Here is a 14,667-nt window from a genome sequence, read left to right as displayed (position 1 = left end):
TTCAATGGTTTATGTAACGTACACTTTAATATTTCTGTCAGTTTCCGGCCAGCCAAGCACGGCCTTGCTTTTACCCTAGATTTGAGGAGGGTCTGCTAAGGATTAGAGGAGGATTCGAGGATCTGCAGATCACCTGAAAAATAAAATAAAAGGGGGACATTTTTGTCTAGGAGTGGTCCCTAAGGGATCCCGCTATGTGTCCAATGGGATCAGGATACCTGTACCCCTTATATGTTTTCACACATTTTTTTTCCCATCCCCCAAGCGATGCGAGAAACTGTCAACATCAGGGCAGTGCTCGCTCTACGGGTGACCAGAATGCAAAAACCTAATGATTTCAAGATAACATAATTTATGCATTGTGTTGATATAATGCTGTTTAACCTTTTGCATTACAGAGTTTCATCCTGAAGACTTATGTTCATCATGCATGTAAATACTATTCACATGTAATGTACTGCTGCAGGCTTTCAGGCAGTGTCAGGGTGTGGTCCCCTTCCAGGGGCCTTCTAGAAGCTTCCCTGCAGCATGCCTAGGTGTGGTTGGTGGGCTGGGCTAAGAATCTAAAAAAGGGAGCCAGCCCAGCTCCACGTGCTCACTATCCAGAGGTCCCGGTGCAGAGCAGCAGCAACTTCCTGAGCTCCTGTTCCGGAGGCCTACTTGGATCTTCCAGACCTCGCCCTTTCACTACGCTTGGTGATTCTTGATCAGGGCGGTAAGACGGAGGTCGGGCTGGGCCCCCGATTCCGTTCTCGAAGGAGTTCGAGTTCTTGGGCCTAATTATCATGATAAAATCTTTTGACTCTTGTGCGTGTGAAAGTGTGCTTTATGTTTACTGGGCGTTTACACGCTGACATTCGAATCGGCTAGAAGCGCAATTGCTTACTCGTGTTTAATTCATGTTTTTCATTGTGCGTTACCATTTCCAGGCATACATATGGTGACATTCGAATCAGCAACACGCGCAATTCTTTCCTCGTGCTTTAACCCTTGATATTCATTGTGCGTTACCATCCCCAGGCATACATATGGTGACTTTCCAATCGGCAAGACGCGCGATTCTTTCCTCGTTCTTTAACCCTTAATATTCATTGTGCGTTACAATTTCCAGGCATACATATGGTGACATTCGAATCGGTAAGACGCGCAATTCTTTCCTTGTGATATAACTCTTGATATTCATTGTGCGTTACCATTTCCAGGCATTTACATGGTGGCATTCGAATCGGCGAAATGCGCGATTCATTTCTCGTGTGTAACTCATGCTGTTCATTGTGCGCTACCATTTCCTGGCATTTACATGGTGGCATTCAAATCGGCAAGACGCGTGATTTCATGCTTGTGTGTAATTCATGTTATTCATTGTGCGCTAACTTTTTCTGGCGTTTTCATGGTGACATTTGAATCGGCAGGAAGCGCGATTCTTTTCTTGTGTTTAATATCACGGTGTTCATAATGTGCTACCTCTTCATGGCATTTACGAGGTGGTTTTCTAGCTAGCAAGATGCGTGATTTATTTCTCAAGTCTAACTTTTGTTATTCATGGTGCACAATCATTCTATGGTATTTACAACCTTTTGTGAAAGTATATAATGTGCACAATTCATGTTTCCTACAACTTCGAGAGAACAAAATGCTAGAATTCTAGATGTGATGTAGTGTGTATATAATAATGTTCATCTTTCCTTGATCCTCATGCAAAAGATAATGTTTGAATCTGAATATTGCATTTAACCATTCCTTGATTTCCTCTCAGGTATCCAGTAATCTAGAAGCCTAGTTGTTTAAGTCTATTCATAGGTTGTCTATATTTCAGAACAATATGCTTAGAGTTATAATCTAGTACTGATTCATATGATATAATCTTGATATTGTGTGTTTTAACCTTTTTGCTTCCTACAGGTCTCCTTCCCAGCTGTTCCCTTCCTAATCCCCTTTTCCCCACTTGGACTCTCTTAGACTCTGTGATAATTCTAATCAGAGTATTGGAGCTGTCTTGTGGTGGAAGTGTTGGGAACGTGCACAGACCCCGGGGATCTGGTGACTCTGACAGAAACAAAATGGCTGCCGCAACTTTTCTGTCAGGTTGCGGCCAGCCAATCAGGGCCATGTTTTTCCTCCAAATCCGCAGAGGTTCTGAGGAGGTTCTGTATGCCTATATATATATATAAATTTGCTTTTCATTTAATAATTAGGAAACTACTAAACGGATTTACACTAAATGACAGAAAGGGAACTTTCTGAACCAAAAACTAGCTTTCTACTAAATTTGGCGTAAATCCGTACAGCGGTTCGGGCTAAAGTCGTGTTCAGAATCCCTATGGAAATTAGCATGGGGAAAACACGTTTTGGGACACTCCCTTTTCCTCAGCCCTGCTTGATGAATCACCCCAAAACTTTGCAGACAGCAGCTGAAGTGAGCATCAAATGTTTTGGAAACATTTTGTGAAGATTCATCAACCAGTGCCAAAGATATAGGCCAGTCAAAATTTTTTTTTTTTTTAAATGGAAACTAGGTCCTAGCTAGAACTACCTATTGCATCCGCCAGTAGGTAATGTTATATATATATATATATATATAAATATATATATATATATACACACAAGTTTTTTTCTGTGAAGAAAGTCTTACGTGGTAGAGGGACTCCTCCTCTTGCTGGTAATGCACATGGGCATCTACTCCATTGTTACAGTGTTTCCTCGCAAGGCAGGTGAAGATGGAGTGGAAGCATAGCGTACTATATTAATATGTCCATGCTAAATGAATGTGTGAGAACTTACAAAGGTAACTAACGCACACAGGTGTCCAGGGAGGAGGGTGGGCACATGTGAATCTACAGCTCTACATGCCACGACAGATGCTTACTGGGTAAGTAACATATTTTACTGTTCAAGGTATGTGTTGCTGTGGATACACTTGCTTAGCATAGACTGGAAAGTGTTCCCCCTCAATAAATGGTGGCTAACCTGCAGGGGTTACAGTTGTCTGAAATAGTGTGTATAGAACCGCTTGACCAACATTAGCTTGTTGACAGGCCAGCACATCTTACACAGTAATGATTGGTAAATGTATGTGGTGAGACCATGTAGTTGCCTTCAATACGTTAGCTAAATGTATTGCCTAGAAAGGCCACTGAAGCTCCATTTTATTATGTGGCATGAGTTCTAGGAGGGGTATGTAAAGTTCTTTTAGCTTTAGCATAAAAAGTTTGAATGCATTTGACTATCCAAATTGCAATCCCTGCTTTAGAAATGGCCTTTCCTTAGAGTGGTCTTGAAAAGGCAACTAAGAGTTGTTGTGTTTTTCTAAAAGACTTGGTTCTATCAATATAATACATAACGGCTTGTTCTATATCTAATGTTTGTAGAGCCCTTTCTGCAAACTGATTCAGGATGGGGGAAAAATCTTCGCAATTCAATAGATTGATGAAAGAGGAATTGACATACCACCTTTGGAAGAAATGTGGGATTGGTATCTCTATGTAGTTGGGAAAAGGGTTCTTCTAAGGTTAATGCCTGAAGCTCACCGACATGTCTGAGTGAAGTGATAGCAGTTAGAAATGATACTTTCCAGGATAAAAACTGGAGCAGGCAGGAGTGAAGGGGCTCAAATGTAGGGCCCATTAATCTGGTTATCACGATTCCAAGTAGGGGCAGGTGGCACTCTCAGGGGAATAACTACTGTAAGCCCATCTAGGAAGGCTTTAATGACAGGAATTCTGAATAGAGAAGTTTGTTGTCGGGTATGCAGATAAGCAGCCACCGCCGCTATGTGTAGTCTTAGGGATGCAAAAGCTAGACCAGTAGTATGTAAATGGAATAGACAGACATTGGGCCTGATTACAACTTTGGCAGAGGGGGTTAATCCATCCCAAATGTGACAGATATCCTGCATGCCGTATTACGAGTCCATTATATCCCATGGAACTCGTAATACAGTGGGCTGGATATCCGTCACATTTGGGACAGATTAACCCCCTCCGCCAAAGTTGTAATCAGGCCCAATGTCCTTAATATTTGTGTTTAAAGGGTTGCATTGTTTGGAATGACAGTAGTGAGCAAATCTTTTCCACTTTGCAGCATAACAAACGTAGGTAGTTGGTCTGCGTGCTTCTTTAGGAATGCCCATACAGGGTTGTGGTAAGTTCAAATAACCAAACTCTAGGGTTCTCAAGTCAGATCACAATGTTGAGGGAGCTGGAGCTTGGTGTCCGATTTCTCCATGAGTCTGCATGAGAAGGGCATGCCTGTTCAGCAGTACTTTGTGGGGAAATACTGAGAGTTCAAGCAGTGTGGTGAACCATGGTTTCCGTGTCCATGTGGAAGTTACTAGGATGAGATAAAAGATGTCTGCTACGTTTGCGAACCACAGACAGATGTAATGGGGGAGGTGGAAAAGCATAAGCAAATATCCATGACCAACTCATCCATAGAGCGTTGCTCTTGGACTGTGGAAACCTGGAGGTGAAGTTTGGGCATTTTGCGATTTCTGCTGTGGCGAAAAGGTCTATTTCTGGATGACCACCTTGCTGAGAGTATGGGAGGAGGACTCATGGGTGGAGCTCTCATTCATGGACCTGTTGACGCCTCGTTCTGAGAAGCCTGGGAGTTAAAAAGCTTATGCCCTCAGGCATCAAGTTGTCACAAGCTGGGGAGAGCGGAGCCAAGCTTTCCAGTCCTACCTGCATTCCCTGATGGTTCTGATGAGCAACAAGTGCGCCATCTCAGTCTGTGAGTGACAGAGCGGCAGCAGTGCAGCGTATGAGGCAGCGACGTGGAGCAGCGTAGCAGGGAAGCGCGGCCGCTCAAGTCCTCTCAGCTCTCTCAGCCCCCGGGCCCCTCGGCCTACCGATGCAGGGCCGTTGTTGGGGCACCGGCAGTGCAGTGAGGCAGCGATGTGGTCGCGACCGCTTGAGCTCCCCGGGCTCCCGGCGCAGGCTGGGGCACCCAGGAAAACAGCTGCTGGAGGTGGTGAAGCGACTGAGGAGCAGCGTTGCTTGAGCTCCCTGGTTCATTGATTTTCTGCGCTGGCGAGCCTGAAGTCCTGAGTGCCTGACTCCGGGGTGCCGCGCAGTGGGTCAGCCAGACGAAAAGGCAGAGGGGGTGGCCCTCCCCTCAGCATGTGAGGAGGATTGGTGGCGGCTGCGGTTACTGTGGTCCAGCAAGCAGAGCATGTGATGAAGTGACAGAGAAAGAAAGGTGGCATCATGCAGCTCGCAGAGTTCATGGAGCTTGTGGGGCCTTCGGAGCAGTGTAGTGCAGGAGCAAGTTACCCAGAGAAACAAGAGAACCTAGTGAACCTGCCTGGAAGGTTCCAGAAGGCCTCAGATTATCAAGAAGGAACTAAGAGCGGGTCAAGAGATGGATCAAGTAGCGCAAAGCAGAGTGGAACTGGAGTGGAGTACGGACGTAGTACCAAGGTACAGAAAGTGGAAGGAGGTATGGCGGTATGGTGTGTGTGTGGAAAAAAAAAAAAAAAGTGTGGAGACTTCCACATTAAGAGCGAATTTCCGGTCTGCAGAAAAAGGGGGTGGCTCCTCTCAGACATTGTCTAATTAACATCTACCGGTACCAACATGTACCACTACCATAGATTATCATAGACCATATGATCACATGACCATCAGTAATGTGATCTATCCATTAGTACTGCCACCAGTATCTGCATCAAGACCTGCATCAGGACCAGGTCTGACGCTCTCCAGCACAGAGCACAGTATAGTACAGCTCACAGTCCAGCTTGTGGTGCGGCACTGGGTATGGCTGGGCTGCCATCGTCAAAGTAAAATGCACTGCCTGCCAGGTGCGCACTCCAGCAATTGGAGAATACTCTGGAATAAAGTCAAACACTATTGGAGCAGACTTAGAGAATAATCTTACCTACGGACCACCGACATAGCTGAAGGTCCCCACAGAGTGGATCAATCGCCCATTTGGTAGACAGACTGATTAATCAGGAGAATGAGTATGAGGTCAGGAAAAGTGCAAAAGAATGCCACCAACCAAACCACTAACCAAACCAAGAGTAAAAGGAAAAGAGAACAGGTATTGGATGAAGCAATGGTTAAAAGGAGAGTGAGCAGTGATTTAGATCGCTTCAGCCCATGCAAGGGGCAGGTCCCAACTAACAAAACAGGCAGGAGCCCGGCTGAGCAAAATATTAGTATGGAAGAAATTAGCTGGGGAGAACCAGATAATTGGAAAATTGGGACCACCCTGGAGGGGGGAACTAGCCATGTTGCCCCACTCAATCATCATAAGATAACTGACTACTTTTTTGTTGTAAGCGTCTATGGTGGAAGCAGCAGTGTCCCACTGGCAATAATCTAACAAAACTCAGGCGGCAATACATCATTCACACAAGCCTTGAAAATCCAAGGAAGCCCTAAAAAGAAGGCCAGGGAAAATCTACCACCCCACTTCCCCTTTCACAACAGTTGTTATTATGGGCAGACAGCCCCTGGCAGGAGAAGCAGCACTCACAGCCCCAGCAGTACCAACTCCCGCAATAGAAGCCCCCCATGCTCCTAAACAAGCAAAAACCACGAGGAACACTTGTTCAGATCTTGCCAAGCATCGTCAGATGTCTAGCCCAGCTAATCTATTCATTCTGGATTCAGAGATGGTAGCAACCGAGGAAACCCTAGAACAAAACTCCCAGCAAGGTGGTCTAATGTGATCCAGCCCTAAGCTCCACTCCTTCCTGGCGTATGGCCTTCAAGGTGAGGAGCAGGAGCACTGGGATACAAAATCTGGTGCGCTAAACAGGTTGGCAGAGGAAAAGAAAGCGAAAGCCTCAAAGAATGAACCTTTCAAAGCAAATACACCCGAAGGAGTCCTAAGAAGGGACCAAAAGGCCAACTCACAATCACAATCTTCGGTGGTAATCAGTGCGAACGAAAGGTGGGCTGCAATCCTCAACTCAAGGCAAGCAACAGTTATGGCACTACAGTTTCATTCAAATAAAATGGACATTCAGGTAGATATGCTAAATACACTGGCGTTATTTGACTCCGGAATAGACAGTAAGTTGGAAGAATTAAATGCCTTGATAACAACTAAACAAACCAACGATTTTACCATCTGTTCTTGTAAAGAGGTAATAGACAAACTATATCAACTACTGCTAATCCTAGAAGGAATATTAAAAAAAGTTTGCACTGCCCGAAATGATGAATGCATACAATTTATCTCTCTTGCTACTATGTTAACATCAGCGTCCTTTGTGCAGGAAGTAGAGGATAGGCTTCATTTCCCTCAAGTGATATCATCTCCATCCATAGCAGATAAAAGCGACTTAGCAGAAAGTAATATTACAGCAAGCCTTAGTATGGAAGTCATGGAAACACCGGTTCTTTCACAAGTTGCCAATAATTCCAGGAACTCGGAGAACCCCATAACTCAGATTTTATCAAAAAGAGAACGGAAACGAGCAAGAAAGGGAAGGAAGTCGACATGGTTTCATCATCTAACCACCACAAAGCCAACAGAAATTACTCCCATAGAATCAAGAAAGGAAAGCATGGCCTTAAGTGGAAGGTTAAACATGGATACTATTACCTATGTCAGTGCAAGTGTTGACTTAAACACAGAAGTAAAGAAACCCCTCGACCCAGTAGTTGCTACTCGGTCAACAAGGTTCCATCCAGGGCATTGGTTGCCCATAGCAAGTGGTAACCACATGGATGAAAGAGAAAGCCCCTCAAGGGGGCCAGCAGAGTACAAAGCCAAAAAATAATACACCAGGAGATTCTAGCCAACTATCACAGGCCAACGTAAGCAGCAAGAGAAATGAACAATGTACTAGACAGAGTGAACCCAGACATGTGGAACAGAACCGGCATCCGGAGCAAGATTGGTCCACTCCAATATGTACGAATAGTCATGAATCGAACTATGAGCAGCTTTGGATTCCAGAATTCATCTCAAGATCCTCTCCAGGCGTTCTCAATCGCTCCACTATCTTAAAACTTATAAAAGCACTTCCAGGCCTTCAACATGTGTCTACGGACGACATTGCTGTTATAAAATTCATCCAAGCAAGAGGCAACCAGCCTACTGACCCAGTGCTCGTTACCTTTTCAGTGCCGGACCTCCCCAAACAGATTATGGAGAGGAAGGACTTGCTGAAAGCCTGGGGTATTGAGGTGGTCATCTATTAAAGTGAGAGATACCGGTCCCCGCTATTAGATTTTCAACATATTGAAATATCTAAGGGCGCATGGTCAGTCTTGCATGGAGCACAGGCTGTCACCTATCCAGCATAGCCACTGAAGAATCGACTACCGAAATAAGAAGAGCTCAGTCCCCTTTGAAAGTTCAAATATGGAAGGAAGAAGGGAGGAAGAGACTAGTATCAAGTTGGAATTCCCAGCCTGACTGGAAATGGTTACCGCTGGCATTATCCACAGGAGCGACTGGTAAAAACTGAATATAGCTAAGGAACAATCACTACAAGGGGTATTAAACATATGCTCGTGGAACATAGGTGGCCTACTGGCAAAACTGGAAGATCCAGCAGTAATCCAATTCTTTAGCTCATTCAATATTATACTCCTACAGGAAACCAGGGCTAAGGAATCAATACTACTAATAGGGTTTCTGGAATATTTCAGACCAGCTATGAAAACTAGTAGATCTGGCAAAGCGAAGGGAGGCCTAGCAATCTACTTCAGCACAAGCATTCTCGCGAAGATCAAAGAGCTTAGGGAGGATGGTCTACCATTTCAAATAGTCAGGCTTGATGGCTGGGGATAGAACATGCAGGAACCTTTGATCTTAGTCAATAAATATATTAATTCAAAAAAGAAAACAGTTGAAGCTAAGAACTTATTAAACCATTTGGTAATAATAAAAAGCACAGTACATTTGGCATATTGGCTGATTTCAGGTGATTTTAATCTTTTTCTATTTCATAGCCCCGGTGAAGACCATATTCAAACAGTAGCAACAGGTCCCGGCCAAACTCTCCCAGTAAAGAGTAGGAAAGATAATTTATGGGAGTAGTTTATATGCATCTGTGAATCAGTAGGCCTTTTTATGTTAAATGGCAGGAAATCGCCCAATATCCCACCTCCATGGACAAGATCTTCCGGGAAACCGGTTTCCTACCTAGATTACACACTGGTAAATCCTGCTTGTACACATTAGTGACTGACTTTAAAATCATGCACCATGTGGAAAGTGACCACAAACCGCAGAAAATTAGGATTCGATCTTCACCACATAAGCCAGAGGAAGAGGCTCTTCTGAAAGGGGTGACTGGCACTGAAAACCTAAAACGACTGAAATGGTCATCTAATAACATAGAAAGTCAAGCAGAAGAGGCTCTATTGAAGCTAGAATTCATGGCTACGGACGTGGCAAATTTGACAACGCCCTGGGAGAACTTCGTTATTGATTTTACAAACCAAGATCCCTCAGAAAGGGAGCACAAATGAAGCATCATAATCACTTACATATACTGCAGCCAGTTCATAGGGTGAAAGTAGAAGTAGGCAGACTGCTAAAGCAACTGCGCACATTTCCAGAAAATGTATCACTACTGTCTGCCCTGTGAGAGCAAAGGAAAATGCTTAAAAGGGAATTGTGGTACTTTAAAAATCATCAGCAGGACATGCTCTGGGCCAAGTTACATTATGTGTCTAAATCATCTGATTCTGGAAATTTATTAATTCTATTGACAAGGGTCCAAAGGCAGCTAACAACGCCAACATAACAGAGAAAGCTTAGGTGTGCCACTTAAAGTCACATCTAAGGGAGCAGCCCACCAGAGAAGGGTTGCTGACTCAGGGGGTCCCTATAACTTGGGAACCCGACGTCCTGAATACCCTGAAGATCACAGCATCAGAATTAGCAAAAATCATCGGGAAGTCGCAAGCTGACTGCACACCTGACCCAAACGGTTTACCGCAAGCATTGTTTAAACCGGCAACAGAAAGATGGGATGACTTCCAGGGTGCAATGTTTAATTATGTGCTCTTAACAGGAATTGTTCCGGCAACTTGGAGAGGTTCAATAATCCACCCCATACATAAGGGAGGGAATGCTGCTTTGCCAAGCAATCAGATTAATCGCCCTCTTGGACGTTGATCTTAAGTACTTTTCGACTTGCCTGCTACAACATTTAGAGACATGGATCACAGACAACAACATAATGCCCCTAAACCAAAGCGGTTTCACCAAGTATCAAGGGACGCTAACTAATCTTATGGCACTGGGACTAATTACCAACAGAGCAAAAGCAACTGGGACTCCCACATACCTATGCTTTGTTGATTTTAAAGCTGATTTTTATTGTGTCCCACAATGCAAGTTATGGGCCATACTACAGCAATGGGGGTTACAAGCAAGCATTTTGAATGCAATCAAATTGATTTACTCTGACACATGGGTGAAGGTTAAACTGGGGGAGGCTCACATCTTTCTAGGGCAGTTAAAACAACAGTTGATGTAAAACAAGGTTGTGCATTGGTGCCAACTCTTTTTAATCCGTATATAACAGATCTTTCGTCCATGTTAAAAGATCAATCAGTCCACTCCCCATCTCTTGGTGGCCCACAACTATCTAAAATGCTGTACGCAGATGGCCTATTATTGCTTAGCAATACTAGAATAGGCATGCAAAAATTGCTAAACAACCTAGAAGAGTACGCAAGAACAAACTAATTAGAAATTAACCATAGTAAATCTAAAATGATTGCTCTGAACCATAGACCTACTACTCAACGTAAATGGTATCTGAATGGGAAGACCTTAGAGAAAGTAAACTCGTATAGATATCTAGTAGTCATGATAGATGCTAGAGGCAATTATACGCCTCAAAAAGAAGCAATAAAAAAATAAGGTGCATGCACTTGTTCAAGCTTTTGGCATGCTTGCAAACTCTGTCCATGGCCAAGCACTGAATCCATTTACAACCATAATGAGAGCAAAATTACTCCCAACTCTTGCCTATGGGACTGAAATAATGATGGGGACGGAGGAAGATCTCCTGGGTAAACTTTTGGTAAAGGTGTATAAGAGTGTCTTTCGGCTACCAGGACATGCTTTCTCAGCCCAGATCAGATTGGAATTTATGTTGGTCAAGCAGACATTGGCTCGACCTGTGGCATATATCAAATGTTGTTACAAACTCCGCCGCACCCCAAAAGGGCCATTGGCTAATCTAGCTTGGCAGGAAATTAACCTAGAAAGAGGTAATATTAACTATAAAAAAACATCCGGAAAAAAGCCTTATTGTTTTGAAATTAGGCGATGTATGGGATCAGTTGCTTCCTACTCTGGCTTTTAATAAAGCAGTGAATAAATCAAGTAAACTATACAGCTGGCTAGAAGAAAGGGAAGTCCTGGCTAAAAGGTAGACCGGTTGGTTGATTCACAATTTATATAAAGTTCCCAAAGAATCACCACTGCTGGCTGCCCCCTATTGATTGAAAATCAAACAACGCTTTCTAAAGCTAAGGCTGGGTGAAGTGCCAATGTTAGGACTCATGCCAAGATGGAAGAAGGGGCCGTAGGTAGACACCGATGAGTGCCACCTTTGTCATCTGGCGGTAGAAAACCTAGTGCATGTGGTATGCATTTGTCCAGCTTTGGCTGCTGAAAGAAGACGTTTATTGAAAAAAGAACTAAATGAATTAGGGGTCAGAACATGCAGACAAGCTTTAACTGAAGCATTTAATCCAAGAAACACCATACTTAAAATTAGGCTTATCCAATTTCTGGAAATTGTTACCTCTAAAATCTCCTGTGCCAAAACAAGCCAGCAGATTGGAATGGTCCCAGTGGAAACAAAAGCCACATACTATGAATAAACATGCCAAAATTAGGAAGTCCTGTACTAGTAACTGGAGTTAAGTGGGGGCAAATTTCTAGAATGTATTAAAGTATTTTTTTATTTTTTATAGTTATATTGCACTACTAATGTTTTATCGTACCGCTATTGTTTTGCTTAATCTTATGTTGAAGGAATATTTTTATGGTCTTAATTAACTAATAAAATTAATTCTCTCTGTCTCGTGCTGAGGAGATCTGTGAAGCAGTTGTCGGCTCCTGCAGGTACTCTTCTAGCATGTGACTGTTGTATCTGATAGCTTGTTTCCAAACGGTCTGGGTTAGGTGAGAGAGCTGAAGGGACCTGGTGACCCCTGCCTTTGGAGATAATACATGACAGCCATGTTGTCTGTTTGATGAGGACTACCTTAACAATTAGGTAAAGAAGGAAGCATTTTAGCGCTAGTTGAACAGATAGCAACTCCAGGTGATTGATATGGAGATGTTTCTGGCTGAGCGAACAATGTCCCTGGACAGTGAGATTTAGAGAATGCACTCCCTAACCCGCGAGGGAGACGTCCATTGTTATGGCTCTTTGCAGAAATGGTTCTAGGAAAAATTTTAGGAGATCTCTTTTAGGAGATTGTTGGTGTTCCACCATTGCAGAGAGAGGCAAGTTTGATGGCCGACCAACACTAGATTCTCCAATAGCCCCTCTGCCTGAGACCATTGGTGACTAAGCACTCTTGCAACGGACGCATGTTCAGTCTTGCATGAGGTACTATGGCTATACAAAAAGCCATCATACCGAGGAGACGCTCAACCGTCCACACTGTTATTTGCAGATGAGGTTTAAACAATGTGACAAAGAGTTTAGAAGGATTGAATCCTGGCAGCATTGGGGTAAGCTATACCTCGCTGTGAATTAAGGATGGCTCCTAGGTAGGGTTGTATCTGGAGAAGCTGGAGATGGAATTTGACTGCATTGATTGTGAAGCCTACTTGGTAAGCAAATGTGAGGTGGCTTGAGCATGTTGGAAGCACTGCAGACAAGTAACCCTTTTGATGAGCCAATCATCTAGGTATGGAAAAAGATGTATGTTTTGCCTGCGCGGGTGGGCTGCTAACATTGCAAGACATTTGGTGGAGACCCTGGGAGATGTTGTGACCCACAAGGGTAGTACCTTGAATTGAAATATTAGTTGTTTATTACAAACCTGTGGTGTGAATGGGAATGTGGAAATTGGCATCTCTGAGGTCCAGTGCTGCCATGAAGTCGCCTTGTTGTAGTAGTGGGAAGACATCCTGCAGAGATGGCACTGGTTCTATGGTCCCCTTTTATTTATTTTTTTAAGTGCCGGAACTTCCTCCTTAGGCAATTGCTGATGTTCTAGCGAGAGCTTGTGTTGTGAGTGGTCTTGTCAGTCCTTTTCCTATGTTTTGTTGGGACACTAATGTCCAAAAGCCTCCTCAAAAGTTGACTGTCTCTTGGTTGGCTGCACAGCAGTGGATGGAGGTCTTGTTAATATATGGCCAGTGTCCAGATGGATGACAAGGTGCCATTGTCTGGAATCTATCTCCTGTTGAAGCTGTTAAATGACTGGCTCCATAGGTTCAGATAGGTTAGAATCCGGCTGTTTGCTTCAAGAAGGGGTATGATTTTGGCTTCGAAGCAGAGAATTCTGGCTCTGATGCTCTCAGTTTCAGCATCAAGCCAGACCGGTGTTTCGGTGTCTGCGCTTCTGGTTGCGATGTTCAGCTCCACTCCAATCAGCTTGGGAACATGAGTCTTCAGCTGCGTTTTGAGCAGCGAGTCACAGCTGGGTGTTTCAGACAGCTGTTTGATGCTGGCCATGACCCAAAGGCAGAGACAGCCCCACGGAAGACTTTGGTCAGTCCTGGGCAAATATACGGTTCTTGGGGATGCTGTGACTGGGATGGAGGGAGTTCTGTACTTACAGGTTGCCCTGGGTTGAGGTTGTGCATCTCGAGCCCGGAATCAGAGCTGTCCTCTTTGAGAAGGTGTCCTCATCTGCTGCCGACACCTCAGAGTAACCCTTCTCCTGAGGTTCCTCCGATCTGAAGATGTCTGGCATGTAGTTGGTGCTGCACCAGGGCAACTAGAGTTGTGGACCTTGTCAATCCAGCAACGTTTTCTTGGACCACAAGGATTTGCAGGCCTCGCAGGGGTCTTCCTAATGGTCAGAGAGAGGCACAAGTTATACATCTGATGTTGGTCAGTGCATGAAAACTTGGTGTGGCAGCGAGGGCAGAAAGGGTTCTGTTCCATCACCAAACAGACATGGCACGGATGTCATCAAAATGGAAGTGTTGCCCCAAAGGGCAGAAGACCAAGGGAGCAGTGGTCGAGCTAAGTCGCCCCGACTAAACAGACGTTGCTGGACAATCGAAAAAGGATCTAGTACTAACCACAACCGAAAGTAGTATTGACATTAAGCCTAACCTAGGAAACGAAGATACTGAGATGGAGCAGAGGAGCACAAGTCCAAAATCGACAGCAGAAGAAAACAATCAAACAATGATGTTCATGCCCATGCACATTACCAGCAAGATACCTCGTGACACGAAATACTTTCTACGAAGAAAAACAACTTGCACACAATCGAGCCCAACACTAGATGGCGGGATTATACTAAGCATGTGTATCTACAACCACACATGCCTCGAACATAACGTTTCTCTTACCATAGCTAGTATTCAACCTTTTGTTTGTTTAACTGAATTTCAATGGCTTTATTTATTTTTTATAAAAAAGTGTTTCAATCATAGAGTGAAGTGTCGTCAAATGGAGTGCTGTTAAGTGCCTATCAAAGTACAGTTGAGTATAGTTTTGTACAGTGGCATAGAGTGGAGTGGCAGAGAGTAGAGTGA

General features: G+C 44.1%; 1 protein-coding gene across 4 annotated transcripts in view; it reads right to left on the bottom strand.

Annotated features, from left to right (window-relative positions):
* Nucleotides 1-14,667, bottom strand: part of CCDC18 (coiled-coil domain containing 18) — a 574,107-nt gene that overhangs the window by 462,958 nt on the left and 96,482 nt on the right. The gene's annotated exons all lie outside the window — the stretch shown is intronic.

The sequence above is a fragment of the Pleurodeles waltl genome, chromosome 4_2 (genome assembly GCF_031143425.1).
Source record: "Pleurodeles waltl isolate 20211129_DDA chromosome 4_2, aPleWal1.hap1.20221129, whole genome shotgun sequence".
Classification (NCBI taxonomy): Eukaryota; Metazoa; Chordata; class Amphibia; order Caudata; family Salamandridae; genus Pleurodeles; species Pleurodeles waltl.
The sequence above is the reverse complement of the archived record's forward strand: the minus strand, read 5'-3'. Positions and strand labels throughout refer to the sequence as shown.